The sequence below is a fragment of the Papaver somniferum genome, chromosome 5 (genome assembly GCF_003573695.1).
Source record: "Papaver somniferum cultivar HN1 chromosome 5, ASM357369v1, whole genome shotgun sequence".
Taxonomy (NCBI): Eukaryota; Viridiplantae; Streptophyta; class Magnoliopsida; order Ranunculales; family Papaveraceae; genus Papaver; species Papaver somniferum.
In genome coordinates this window covers 3,359,163-3,374,707 of record NC_039362.1, presented here as the reverse complement: position 1 = coordinate 3,374,707, position 15,545 = coordinate 3,359,163, and the positions used below count along the sequence as shown (strand labels likewise).

The 15,545-nt window shown below is 36.9% G+C and overlaps 1 long non-coding RNA gene and 1 other non-coding gene across 2 annotated transcripts; both read left to right on the top strand.

The window, feature by feature from the left end:
- Positions 1-2,922: 2,922 nt before the first annotated feature.
- TRNAA-UGC lies at positions 2,923-2,995 on the top strand. The gene has a single exon. It is a non-coding gene; the product is annotated as a tRNA-Ala (tRNA).
- Positions 2,996-14,983: 11,988 nt separating this feature from the next.
- LOC113277219 lies at positions 14,984-15,545 on the top strand. Its single transcript, XR_003324791.1, has 2 exons — positions 14,984-15,052; positions 15,225-15,545. It is a non-coding gene; the product is annotated as an uncharacterized LOC113277219 (long non-coding RNA).

The window sequence follows — 15,545 nt, the reverse complement described above, 5'->3', positions numbered from 1 at the left end:
ACAGTGCACAGCAGACTAGGAGTTGCACAAAATAAACCAATAGTGAACAAACACTTAAGAGGGCAGTAAACAAAATAGAGAAAGAGTTACAGAAAGTGACTGTAAAATGAGATTGTGGGATAAACTAAGCTCTGAATCCACCTAATGACCTAGTCAGATAGTGTAGTTCTAGGTTAAATTCCTATCCCTAATGGAGCTAAGTGATAATTCAAGCTTGCCTAAGTTCCATGGCATACAAACATGGAATGGAAGGATGGTCAGCTTGCTCAACTGATTCACTCCTAGCATTAACTGTCTTTTAACAGAACAGTCAATCACAAGCACAGTTGAGCACTAATCTCCCCCCATTTCTCAATCAATTCATTCTACAAGAATTGCAACCTACACTCCACCACCCAACTGTGCACTAAGGCTTCATCTAACCCTTAGCTAATGTGACTTAGCTCATGGCTAACATGTTACTAACAGCATACAAATGTAATGCCAACATAACTTCCAACAAAAAAAATTCAACTGATAAACAATTTCACACACACACTGTTGCCAAAATGAAAATTGAGAATTAATGTAATAAAATGTTCCTGGCTAGCCAGAGAGCTTTTCTACCACACACATCCTATGCATTTATAGTTTTTACAGGGAAATTCTAATTCTACAAACCCTAATTGGGATAATCCCCAAATTTGAAAATTAGGGTTTTTAAAATTAATGAAAATTACCCTACATACTGACCAAAATAGCTCCAACCCATGCTTGTACGATGCCTTCTCTGCTTCCCTGTCGCTCCAATTGAGACCCTAGCTCGAGATTTCTTATCAACTTCATACCTAGGATGCAGAGATATGAGTTTGATAAGAATTCTAGGCTAGGGGGAAGGTAATGGTGGGTATGGGTCTCTGTGGTGTTGGGAGATGGTGAGGAGCAGCTCGAGGTGAACTGAGATGGTCGGGGAAGATGGTGGCAGGGTAGAGCAGGTGGTGGTGGTTCTGGAAATGGGGGTGGCAGAGAGTGGTCGATGATTTGGGAAGAAGGGGGCGTTTGGTAGGTAGATAGGGTGTTTGGTACTGTGGTGTGTAGCGGTTACAGCGAGGGATGAAGTTTCGCGATCTGGTCCGTAGGATGTGACAATGGTAGGTAGATCCAACGATAAGATGTGAAGCTGCGGGTAGCGACCGTCGGATGGAGGAATGCAACGAAAAGGACGGCCCAAGATGGAGATGGGCGTTGCGATGTTCAGCGGGAGCTTCGGAGTTTGATGTGCGATGATGGAGCGACCGTAGGATGCTGAGATGCTTCGATCTGACGGCTGAAATCCGATACGGGCTTGGGTAGTGGAAATGGGTTTGAGAAAGGGTTTTGGGCCTTAGGTATGTCAGGCCCATAACTTCTTTGAGAGCAATTCTTCCTTCTTGAGCCCATTTCTACCCTCTTGGTCTTGTGCACAACATTCTTCGCGGCTTCCTTGCGTAATTCCTCCCGGCTTTTCACTACTTTTATGCTCTATTCCGCTCCGCAATTCATCCAGACTTTATTTATTGCCTAAAAATGCAAAATTAAGTAAGAAAAATATTTATTTTTGAAAGCAATGAAAACACAGGATATGGGATAAAATGTAGAATTAATGCGCAAAAGATGAGTTAAATGCCAACAAAAAGGGGTAAATATATACAATATTTGGCACTCATCAGTAACATATCCCGAAAATATTAGCTTCAAATCCATTACGATTTAGTTTCTATTCGCAAAATGACGTCCACCGTGTGAGATAGTGTGATAACAAAAGTATGAGGGAATCCCTCCTCATATGTAAGTACTTGACGACTTATGTTTATGTACTAATATGGGGTTCTAAACTGGTAATTCTTTGGTATGGATAGCTTTGTGATTTGCATCGCTATATGAATAGATTTTAGTTTTGAGATACATAACTATAATTATATAAGGAATCGGGTGGATAATTGTGAGTTTCCTTATAGAATCGGTGAAACTTATAGAAAGTCTAAAATTTTCCTCCGGCCGCATTTTCGTTAATGCTTTGTCCTTAGTGAAATAAATTTCTGGGTTCGCCACTGCACCTAGTGTTAAAAGGTCTCAATTGTCTTCGAATCTTGCTCTCACAGAGCTAGTTAATCAACAAATTTATCCTTTTGCACCGCAAAAAAAAATGAAAAAAAAAACTCCCCGTAAATCGATTCATTGGTAGGGAAACTAATATTTTTGGGGAAGCGGTAATAGCGCGTTTGGATACACATCTAAAAGTTGTTTTTTTATTTCTGGAAGCAAAAAGGTCATAAATTAGTTTGGGTAAACAATTTCAGAATGACTTTTTATGAAAAGCAAAATATTTTTGCTTCTGACTTCTGCTTCTGACTTCTACTTCTGGAGAAGCAGAAATCAGAAGCAAATTTGTATCCTATAAGACTTTTAAAACTTATCTTTTACCCTCTGCCGTTCACAAGAAGATAGGGTAATATTGCCTCTCAATAAATAGGACTGAAACAGAAGAAATAAATAGGCCAGGAGGTAAAGACTTTCAGCATCTTTTTGTATTCGATTCTAGATGTTCTTTGAAAACTGTAATGGAGAGGCTTCTCTGTTTTTGAAACACAAGTGAATACAAGAAAGAAGAGCCTTTACCAAAAGGAGGTTTATGTGAAAATTTGATTTGGGTGTTTTTTCTTGCATTCTTTAGTGGGCGTACGTCTTTCTCACCATTCGGCTTTGTTGAATCCGTGAAAATCCCAAATCAGCGGATCCGCTTACTAATGATTTTCAGTTTAGAACAAATGGCAATACTGATGCCAAAGCAGACAGAAAATTACGGCTAAACAGCTTGAGGCCAGGGGCGAAGAAGCTGGCCAAGTCTATAGTGTCTTCATTTCTGTTTGTAGTTATGTAATTTATGCTGTGATGGAACACATCGGGGATGTAGCTCACATGGTAGAGCGCTCGCTTTGCATGCGAGAGGTACGGGGTTCGATACCCCGCATCTCCATATTTATTTTTTACATGTACCACCCCGATCATCTCTTTGCATGATGTATCTTTTTTTTGTTTATAGGTAAGTCATGCTTATCACCTCTTCATTCTCTATATAACATTACTCATCCCATCCAAAATATGCACCACCATCAAATCTCTCCAGTGTTTCTTCTCACCGATCTCTCTACAATTTGCTGTCTCTGGAATCAGTAGGCTGTGGAAGAAGAAGAATAAAAAGGCACATCTGACTGACACTTTGTTTCTAAAAATACTGTCTCGATTTGCGCTTCCGACTTATTTTTGGTTGTTATATTTCTCGTTCTTTTAAGTGTTTACATTTTCTTTTCTTTCTTTAAATCAGCAGCCGGGGCAACAATAGAAAACAAATGGATTGTATATTGGAAACTCGCTTTATATGGGAATGTGGTGGAAGAACGTACAAGAACATCTTTGAACTGTTTGCTGGCGGCTGTGCGTGCTCATCATGTCCCCATGAGCAAGTTGCAGCTCTAGACAGATTATTTTTTTTAATTAATGTAATCCCTTGCAAATTGTATTTCGTTCTTGTGTGTTGTTTAGTCGTGGGTACCTTGATTGCGAGTTGTGATCATTAATTAATGGATTAATCTTTTACCTAATGAATATTGACATTCTATATTCTCAAAGTCTACTGTTATGGAATTGAACATATTCAAAAATGATAAAGGTGGCCAAGTCTAACATACTTATCTCCCTGTCTAGACAATTATTATAATGTTTTTGGGGTAAGGGTCAACTACTGTTTCGTTTGAATAATATCTATATACTCACTTTCCTCCTAATTTCTTCAAATGATGAGCTCTGCCATGATCAAATCATGCTCAAGATATTAGATTTCTACTTCAACCAGTAGAGTAGGCAAGTATCTCTCTTGCTTCCCAAGTCGAATTATTTGTTTTCTTTCTTATTTCATCACCCTAAACCTCTCTAAGCTTTCGATTCAATTATGAATGTTGTAGACTCTAATCCCGATGGATATCCTCTCGGTCATAATGTCAGCGGATACAGATATTTCATTGGGATATCCTCTGGAATTATCATGCTTATTGTTACCATTGTCGTTTTTTCATTTTACTGCACCCGCAACCCGCCTCGACAAAACAACGGCACAAGTGATGATGATGATCATAATCATCCCGAAGGTGATATTGAAACAGGTCTAGATGAAGCGACCCTTGAGAGCTACCCAAAATTCCTATATTCAGAAGCTAAACTCCAAACCAAGCCAAGTACCACCGCTGACGTCTCGTGTTGTTCAATTTGCTTATCTGATTATATCAGCAGTGACATAACTCGGTTGCTTCCAGACTGTGGGCATCTTTTCCATCAGAAGTGTGTCGATCCGTGGTTGCTACAACATCCTACTTGTCCTATTTGTCGAGCATCTCCACTTCCTACACCCCAGACGACTCCTCTGGCAAATCTGATGCCATCACCTGCAAGAAATATTAACCGATAACCGCAGGGTTGGTTTGATATTTTCTTCCTATACGTAGATGAAGTCAAATTTCGTAGAGGATAATGTGAAAATTTTGTATTCGTGTATGTAAATAAACTAGGAAACAAATTAGTACTCCTTATATACCTGAAGATGCCTCTGTTTCAAGATTTTACCAAGTGACACAATTATGAAGATCATTCTATATATGTTATGTATGGGGCATCATGGTAACACCTTGTATGCTTATACTCTCTGGAACAAAATTAGACATTAGTTAATAACAGTTAATCACTGTTCCACTCTCTTTACACCATATCTCACTGTCTTGATGTTTACCGATATAGTTATTCTATTGGTTGATTGTGCAAATGCAGGATTGGTTTTGCTGCCTCACTTTCTATTAGATATAAATGTTTTTATCTCATTTACTTTGTGTAACTGTCTTAGACGTACCCTAATGTACTACTGTAATTCAATCTTTTTGCATTAACGAATTCCATTTCGTTCAAGTCTACTATGGTATCGTACTGAAAGATTCTCTCCCTGTCTCAGGTTTCTAGATCTTAATTCTTCCGTCGATTTCTTTATTTGTTTATGATTCGTGAATTCGCTTCGTCTTCAATGGAAAATCTTCCAATTCCATTACAAAAGTCCTTCTTAATCAGTTAAACAATTTTGTTTCTTTGAAATTAACTGAAAATAACTTTTTCACTTGGAAAAATCTTGTTCTCCCTATTTACAAATAATGAAGTTTCTGGTACCAATAATCACATTACGGCTGATGACTCTAAGATACTTGTTCCAAAGTTCCACCTCATCTTTCACAAAATGTAGATGGTTGTGCATGGATTTTCATGATTAAACAAAATCCAGACGGGTCAGTTGATAAGTATAAGTCAAGGCTTGTAGCTAAAGCATTTTATCAACAAGAAGGGTTGGATATTACTTTGAGACATTTATTCATGTTGCTAAACCCACAACTGCAAAAATTATTCTTGCTTTAGCTGTCAATTTCAACTGGTCTAAACTCTCAACTAGACGTGAGTAATGCATTCCTACATGGTGATTTGGTAGAGGAAGTATACATGGTGCAAAACCTCCAAGTTTTGTTGATCCAAACTGCCAACTTATATTTGCAGACTTCATAAATCTCTTCATGGATCAAAACAAGCTCAAAAAGCTTGGTATGAAAAGTTAATGAATGTCTTACTTTCATTTGATTTCAAGCTCTCCACTGCTGACTCATCTTTATTTGTTCAGAAGCATGGTTATATGACTATCATCCTCATTTACGTGGATGATATTCTTATTACTGGATTTCCAGAGTCTTATTGCAGTGAGCTTCTTCAACAAAACTTTCTTCTCAAGGATTTGGGTGATATTCATTATTTCTTAATTCTGGAAGTAAAGAGAAATGCAAATGATCCCTTTCAATCTCACACTACATATGCACTTGATTTGTTTGGATAAGTTTGATATGGTGGAGCTACACCTTGTTATTCTCTAGTTTCTGTTGGTTGTAAGGTTGTTGCTACATTTGGTTCTTTATTTTCAGATCCAACTATGCTTTGAGGAAAATTGGGTGTGCTTCCCAAGACTGTTCGCCTCAATTTGAGATTATTAAGAACTAGACAACATTAAAAGGGTGATTATTAAGAGAAAATTAAACTGCGACTTTTTTTTTCTTTCTTTTGTATACTATGTAGGTCTTACTTGACTATATAACATCGCACTCTTATCGAGTTCTTGTAATTAATTTGTACACTTGTTCTTTAGAAGTACAAGCTCTTTACTATCTAACACGAATATAAAAATAAGGTAATACAATTAAATATTGGCCCTTCAGAAGTGCACAGGCGGTATTCAAAAGATTCATAGTTATGTAGTTTTTGTTTGTTATATTGAATGGATCGAATTTACCGGACTATATCCAGAGTTAACTAGATTCCAACAAATACAAAGATTTATAGACTCTACCAAGATTTAAGAAAAAAAGTATAACACTTTTGAATACAAACTCAAGGCCAACTTCACTTGTGTAGCCTTCAATAACTTCTAACGTGGAACAAGGTAAAAGAAAGCAATACTAGATTGCTATAAGCAAGAAGAGAAGAGAATTCAAGCAAGAAGAGAAAGATAAGTTTTGTGTTTAATAATTTGATTGAGTAATAGATAGCTCTTACAAGACTTAATCTAGCATTTATATAGGCTTGAAGAATAACTAAACTAGGAAACAGAAAACTAAAAGGAAATCTAAAAGAATCCTAAAAATAAGAAAGACCGAAACTAGGAAACCATGGAAGCCAAACCTCTAAGCGGAATCTTCTGGAATTGTAGTATGCCCTGCATCAGTCCCCCCTTCCAGAGTAAAGCTCGTCCTCGAGTTGTCCAAACAAACCAGAAGTTCATTGTCACCATGAAACGTAAAAATTTCTTGAACATTAAATGTGTTGGAGATATTCCAATCATTTGGTAGATCAATAACATAAGCATTATCATTGATCTTCTTTAAAACCTTGAAAGGACCATATTTCTTCATCTTGGTTTTGTTATAAGTACCCACTGGAAATCTCTCTTTTCTTAGATGTATCATCACGAGCTCCCCTTCCTTGAAGGTTTTAAACCTCTTGTGTTTATCAGCATCCTCTTTATATTTAGAATTGGACTTCTCCAGTTTAGATTTTACTTCATTATGTAATTCAGTTGCTTTGTCTACAAAAGAGTCGGCTGCAGTGTTTGTACTCTGTGTGGTCTACCAAATCAAGAGTATGATTAGGTACTTTAAAGTACATAATCTCAAATGGAGTTTTCCCAGTAGAACGATTCACAGAAGTTTTGAAAGAGAATTCCATATGTGGCAATAACACATCCCACTTCTTACTATTATCCAGGCACTTAGCTCTAATCAAATTCCCAAGTGATCTATTAACAACCTCAGTCTGTCCATCAGTTTGCGGATGTGAAGTTGTGCTGAATTGTAAAACTATGCCTAAGCGCATCCATAAACTTTTCCAGAAATAACTCAAAATTTTTGTATCTCTGTCAGAAGTGATAGACTTTGGAACCCCATGCAATCTTACTACTTCTTTAAAGAACAAAGAAGCAACATTAGAAGCGTCAGTTGATTTCTTACAAGCTACGAAGTGAGCCATTTTAGAGTAACGATCAACTACGACCATAACAGAATCATTACCTCTAGCAGTACGAGGTAAACCAAGTATAAAATCCATACTTATATCAACCCAAGGTGCATCAGGAACTGGTAAAGGAGTATACAACCCGGTATTTTGAATTGTACCCTTTGCTCTCTGACAGACCATGCATTTTTGTACGAACTTTTGTACATCACGTTTCAAAGATGGCCAGAAATATCTTTCTTCAATCAGGGCAATGGTTTTATCTCTCCCAAAATGACCACCAAGACCACTGCCATGTAATTCTCGCATAAGATGTAAACGTAAAGACCCTTGAGGAATACATAATCGATTCCCTTTAAAAAGAAAACCTTCTTGTATAAGAAAATCATCAACCCCATGAGTTTGAGAACTGCATTGATCCCATAGTTTGCTAAAATCTTCATCTTCTGGATAAATGTCTTTGATATAGTCAAATGCATAACTCTCATTACGAATTGTTGTTAATAGATGACTTCTTCTACTTAAGGCATCAACAACTTGATTCAATTTGCCACTTTTATGTCTCACGGAGAAAGTGTATTTGTTGATTGTGGAAAGCCATCGATCATGCATTCTGTTAACTTTAGCAGAAGTATTCAAAAACTTCAAAGCATGGTTGTCAGTGTTGACAACAAATTCCCTATGTATAAGATAAGTATGCCACTGCTTAAGAGATTGAACAAGAGCCAATAACTCTAATTCATATGTAGACCATTTCTTTTGTGCATCTGAATTCTTCTCACTGTAATATGCAATTGGATGACCCTCCTGTGATAATACTGCACCAATACCAACAACAGATGCATCACAATCTATTTCAAAAGGCTTGTTGAAATTCGGAAGTGCAAGAATTGGTGCCGTACAAAGCTTTTCTTTAAGAAGAATAAAGCTTTTATCCATTGCTTCCGTCCACTCAAACTTCTCCTTCTTGAGACAGTCAGTCAAAGGTGCAGAAATAGGCTAAAGTTCTTCATAAATCTTCGATAGAAAGAAGCCAAACCATGAAAACTACGAACATCACGAATAGAAGTATGAACTGGCCAATCTTCAATTGCTTGAACTTTAGAAGGATAGACATGAATACCATCAGTAGAAATCACATATCCCAAAAATGTTACTGAAGAAGCCATGAAGGTACACTTCTTCAAATTAACATATAAAGAGTTGTCAGCAAGAACTTGAAACACTTGTGAAAGATGTTGGAGGTGTTCTGGCTCACTGCGACTAAAAATTAGTATGTCATCAAAATAGACAATAACAAATTTACTGAGAAAGGGTTGGAGAACCTGATTCATTAGTCGCATAAAAGTACTAGGTGCATTAGATAACCCAAATGGCATGACCAGCCATTCATATAAACCTTCACGTGTATTGAATGCTGTTTTCCACTCATCTCCACCTCGAATGCGTATTTGGTGGTAACCACTGCGTAAATCCAACTTAGTAAAAATAATAGAGCCCGACAGTAAATCAATCATATCATCAATACGCGGGATCGAAAATTTATAAGGAATGGTGATGCGATTGAATGCCCTGCAATCGATACACATCCTCCATCCATTGTCTTTTTTACTAACCAAGAAGCCATGACTGGCACAAGAACTGTTGCTAGGTCGTATCAAACCCTTTGTAAGCAAATCATTTACCTGTCCCTGTAATATCTCATGCTCATCAGGACTCAAGCGATAGTGTGCTTGGTTTGGTAAAGAGGCTCCAGGAATAAAATCGATGCAGTGTTGAATATTCCGTAAAGGAGGTAATGCAGTTGGTAGTTCATCTGGAAATAAAACATTATATTGAAATAATAAGGGCTTCACCTTTGCAGGCAACTCAATCATAGGATTATAATCTTCATGGGAATGTAAAGAATGTTGTGGGTGCAAAGAACGAATAACAGTGGCTACGACAGCATCAGTCTGCGCACAAGAGTTTGAAGTGGAATTGGATGGACGAAGAACCTTGGTTTTCCCATTATGAAGAAAAGTAAGTATTCTCGAATCCATTGTGAACCGCGTGAAGATCGTATTGCCAAGGTCTGCCAAGAAGAAGATGGGTTGCCGTCATATTAATGACATCACATAGAACTGTGTCTTCATAACCCTCAAAAGAGAATGACACATAACACTGAAGAGTAATCTTCTGTGTGCTAGAGGCATTAACCTATCCTACAGTGTAAGGTTATGGATGAGAAGTTACTGGTAGTTCAAGCTTCTTAACTACGTGATCAACAATATAATTATCCACACTGCCACTATCAATTATCATCTTGCAGATTTTACCCCCAATATAACATCTGGATTTAAAGATACTGTGTCTCTGAGACTTGCATTGCTGAGTAAGAAATAATGGACGAATCATCCCAACAAACTCATCGTCATCACCAGGTGAGTCTTCATCTTCGAACTCATTAAGCGCACCAGTGACTTCATTAATGAACTGAGGTTCACCAATCAAAGCATTGAATTTCCGACAATCACTAGACGTGTGCCCCGATTGCTGGCATTTATTGCACTTATCTCCACGAAATTTTGCATAAGTATTAGTAGTTCTATGTTGCGGTGGAAATTGTTGTTGCCTGTTATGAAACCGATTCCCTGTAGTAGGAGGAGTTGGTTGTAGAGAGTGAGACTGCTGACCCGGCTGAAGATCAACTGGATTGGCTAAGATAGGTGTAGCCAGAGGTGGAGTATAAGGCACAATATGGCTAGGTTTTCGATGTGAATGGCTAACATCATCATAAGGAGGCCTGGGAATAATCAAAACAGTATCTGGAGAAAAGTTTTGAGATGAATTGGTACCCCTGGAATTATTTTGATAACGCCCTTGTCTGGATGGATAAGTCCTAGAAGAACGAAGAAAGCGATTTTCTATCTTAATAACTTGCTGCACCGTTTCGACCATAGTAAAAACTGAATGAGTCATACCATTTTGTATTAATCTATTCATCCCCTCAATGAATCTTGCAACTAACTGTTCTTCAGATTCTTTGAGTTGATTTCGTGCCACCAAATTATAAAAATCGGACACATATTCTTTAACAGTGCATGCCCCCTGCTGAATGTTCTGCAATTTGATGAAAAGTTGCTGCATAAAGTCTCTAAGTAAGAACTTATCCCTGATCAAAGTTTTCATACGTGTCCAAGTACGTATTTTCGGTTTGTTAGCGTTTCTACGATCATCACAGATCTTATCCCACCAGGCTGCAGCTCCGCCTTTGAGCTTGTAAGTCACAAGTTTGACTTTAGAATCTTCAGGGACTTCCATAAATTCAAAAAAAGATTCTACCTCAAAGAACCAATCAGTTAGTTCTTCAATACGAAAATTTCCAGAGAAGTTGGGAATATCATCTTTTAGCTTATATTCGGGTAAAGAACTGTAAGGGTTGTGACCAGTTTTTAAACGTCGTTCTTCAATCCAATTCTTCTCTAGATCGTTCTCACGTTCATCTTCATCATCACTGTCGAGTGTAAGAGAAACTAGCTTCTTCTTTGAATGACCTATGAACCCTTCATACGGTGTCTTAATGTTTAAAGTACGCAATACATCTTTAGGTACTTCTTCATTCTGTAAAAACTGAAGTGTATTGTTTTTAGTTTTGTCTTCTAAGTCTACAAGCTCAGGCATATCCAAATCTATATTTATGTGTTTTGCAACCTTGAAAAGCTGATTCTGCATAGCTTTAAGCTTGTTATCTCTTAACCCTAATTTTTCCTCCATGGACTCCTCAAGAGTTTCAGTAATGTGTTTTGCCAAAATCTCGGTATGAGATTTGATGAGAGCTTCGATTGCTGCTAGAGTAACTGGTTGAGCAGTCATTTTTTTTTGTGTACTTAAAAGGAAAGAAAAGGTGTTGCGGAAGCGAAGTAAAGGATCAAGTGATAGGATGAAAAACCTAAAACTAAGCGGGTGATACCAACTAATGTGGAACAAGGTAAAAGAAAGCAATACTAGATTGCTATAAGCAAGAAGAGAATTCAAGCAAGAAGAGAAAGATAAGTTTTGTGTTTAATAATTTGATTGAGTAATAGATAGCTCTTACAAGACTTAATCTAGCCTTTATATAGGCTTGAAGAATAACTAAACTAGGAAACAGAAAACTAAAAGGAAATCTAAAAGAATCCTAAAAATAAGAAAGACTGAAATTAGGAAACCATGGAAGCCAAACCTCTAAGCGGAATCTTCTGAAATTGTAGTATGCCCTGCATCAACTTCAAATTCAATGCAGTGCGGTGCTAATGTTAAAGCTATAAATAGGATCTATATATCTAACCCATTTTTCATATTCACTCATCAGATAAAAAATTTAGATAAATTTGTAAAGTTTTTTGTTTTTCAGTTAGCCCTGGCTAATGAGCCAAATCAGTTAGGTCTCAAACTCAACTAGCTTACTTAGTTATGAATCACAGTTGACTCGATAGATATATTGTGGGTTATGATCAGGGCTATGATTAATAAATTACGGGCAATCAATAATATGAGCTATGGTTAATAAAAACATGGACTATATTTAAGAGAAGCCTATATGTAACCTATTCTGAGTATTCACTCATCAGATAAAACATTTAGATAAATTCGTAAGGGTTTTTCTTTTTCAGTTAGCCATGCATTTCTACATTAAGCAGCATCATTCCATAGTCATTTTTCGTATTCCCACTAGACTCTCATGGCTGCCATTAATAGGAAAAAAATGGTTCTCTTGGAGTTTGAATATTCCGGAGCCAGGGGATAATGATTATGTGGTATTGAATTCCCAACTAGTCCACCTGCATGAAAAACCTTGTCATGATGAGCCATGACTGCACAATATTCAAGACTACCTTTTTTTTCGATAAATCATCAACACCAACAATACCTTAACTAGATGAGAAAGTCTATGGTGGATTTTAAAGCCAAATAGTTTGGAATTCCACTACATTTCTAAGGATAAATTTAAAAATGAAATCAACTTGTGTGATCTTTTTAGTTAAAATCCATTTTTCTTATCCTCCCCTTAGAACTAATCGTTGTAATTTTTCTGACTTAATTAAACTCTTAAATAATTCGGGTATCATTATGATTATTGCTTGCATATTGTTGCAGGCAGCTTGCGTGAGAATTGCTTAATACTTGGTGTCCATAGATTTTGAATGAGCGAAGGTCAAGGAAATTCGTTATTCCTTGAAAAGGTGTGCTCACGGTCGAACTCTGCAACAACAATGTGCGAGTTGGACTCAGTGTAACTCGTCCCTTAAGTTGTTCAGAATCTTCCGATTCATACCAAACCTGCCCTCCCTAGTCAGTTAGGTTAACTACTCTGGTTAGGTTAGGTTTTATGGGTTGGGTGTACCCGGATAGGATATGGTTGTAGGTTATCGCGTTACTTCTTTTCCCTTTGCCATTTCTGTTTCAGTTTCTCATTCATCTTCATGATATGCAAGCTTGCAGAAAGTCAGAGATTCTTTCTAAACTTAAGCTCATGTTTTTTCTGTTCTCTTTCCTGCTTCGGCTACGATTATCTTTCCCCTCAACCTTAAATTCTTTCAATGGTCTCTTCTGCTTCAACCTAGATTTTGTTATTGTACGTCGTTATGTTATTGTCTTCAAGATTATCATATAACGTGGATATATGATTTCAATTAGGGTGTAATAGAATCTCTTATACAACTTAACACTCTTTTCAGGGTGTAATAGAAACATATATGATATATGTTTCTATTCAGGCAATCAAACTACAGAAAAATGAAAAGGAGTACCAGTTTGACTCATATTAAAAGACAAGAAAAATGGGAAGGAGTTGCATCCCCATATCATCTAACATCTAGCAATCAAGAGGGTAGTTTTAGATTCAAATGTTTTATATTTTAAAAGTTGTAATTACACATCAATTATGCTTATTCTATGAGACTTCCAATAATTTTAAAGTTTCTATTTTAATTCAGCGACAATTGCGTCTAGTGTAAGATTGAGGGATATTAGAAGGTTGGATTAGAGCTGGCAAACAAGCTGAAACCCGCGGATTAACCCGTACCCGGCCCGTGAAAACCCGAGCCCGGCTTGGCTTGGTCCTAAACAAGCCGGGCGCGGGTTGGAGAAATAGCGGCTTGTGAGAAAACGGGTTTATCCGTCCCGGCCCGTAAACCCGCGGGTTAAACCCGTCAACCCGTCTTCAACACCTAATTAATAAGTTATATTTAATCCCTGCCGTCAGATTATTCTAGGGTTAATCTTATCCATACGTTAAAGGTATAAAAGGATAAACCTAAACCTAAATGAAGAGATATCATTCTCTTTTCTTCTCTCTTTTCTTCTTCTGCTCCTTCTCTTCTCCTCCGTTCTTCGGCAGCCGAATCTTCAAATTTGGATACGTAATCTTCAAAGCAATTCATACCCTTCACTTTCTTGACGTGTTTTTGATCATATTTACAGAAGCTATTTGCCATTAAATGGTCGATATTTACAGAAGCCCCTTGAAACAAGGATTTGTTGGCTATTGATCATATAGAATTGGTAAGTCTCTCTCTGTTCTATTTCAATTTTCAAAGATTATTCTTCTTGAATAGATTTTGATTGCCTTGATTTTGAATCTGAAATTGATTTTGAATATGAGTTCGATTTTGATTGCCTTAAACTGTATTGTATCAGATTTGCTTTCTTTTCAAGGTAAGATTTACTTCTGTTTTTCCAATTCTAACGTATTGTATTTTCATATGTGCGTGATATTTGATCAACATTTGCATGTAAAATACTGGATTCATAGATCTACATTCTTTGCATCTACAGTTTTATATGTTAATAAATTGTTTAGATGTAATCTGCCAGCAACATGTTGAATATGGGTTTGATTTATTATCTGTACAAAATTCATGGAATTTCTTAGGCATCCAATGAGGTGCAGCAGATTTATGATGTTAATGACAGTGGTCAGTGTATTATCAATAAGCCTACAACAATCACAGTATGTAGTTGGGATTCGATTTGTGGTTGAAAATCCAGAATACTCTACTGGATTAATGAAGATGTAAGTATTATTTTATGGATTAACTCAATGATTTTTGATTCGTTAATTGGTAGTTTATTGGATCAGCTACGTCTCATGAGCTGTGGAAGAATATTGAAGAAAGATTTGTGCGAGTCACATGTAATCACTCAATTCAACTGCGATTGAAACTTGTGTCCGTTAAACAAGGTGATAAATTTATACCGTCTTTCATAAATGAAATCAAACTGTTAGCTAATCATCTTGTTGTTGTTGGTTCTCGAGTTACTGATGATGAATTGGTTCTCGAGTTACTGTTAGCTAATCATCTTGTTATTGTTGGTTCTCGAGTTTCTGTTAGCTAATCATCTTGTTGTTGTTGGTTCTCGAGTTTCTTATGTTGTGATCAAAGCTGATGTCCCATGGAATTCCGGTTTAGAAGACGGTGTCGATCTTATTGTAAGTTTTGTTTACATATTCTTTTTTTTTTGGACTTGTTGAGCAATTTCAGCTAGTGTCATTTGTGCCACATTTGGTTCTGAATTTATTTGGCATGTATATGCTTATTAAAAATGGAAGTTTCCTTGTCGCTGACTTATTATCATTCCCCCTTTCTTGCTTTCGTTTACAGTCAGGTGGGACAGACCTTCGACGTTCTGCCAGGAAGAGGAAGCGTTTACAGTCAGTTAAGGAGTCATTCACTAGGAAGCGTTTACAGTCAGTTAGGAAGCGTGAACCTTTTTAATAAATTCTTGGCTTGTTTTGACCCCTTAATTAGTGATGGTGTATGACATTGTTTTCCATTTTTTAGTTTCTTTCATATGGTGGTGTTGTACTGATGTTCTTCTTTTCTTTCTCTTTCCGCAATTGTTGTTGTTGATATTGAAGTAGAGATTGTAGCAGTGTGTAATGTAGCAGTGTGTAATGTCTTGATCTTGAATGTGCGAGTGCA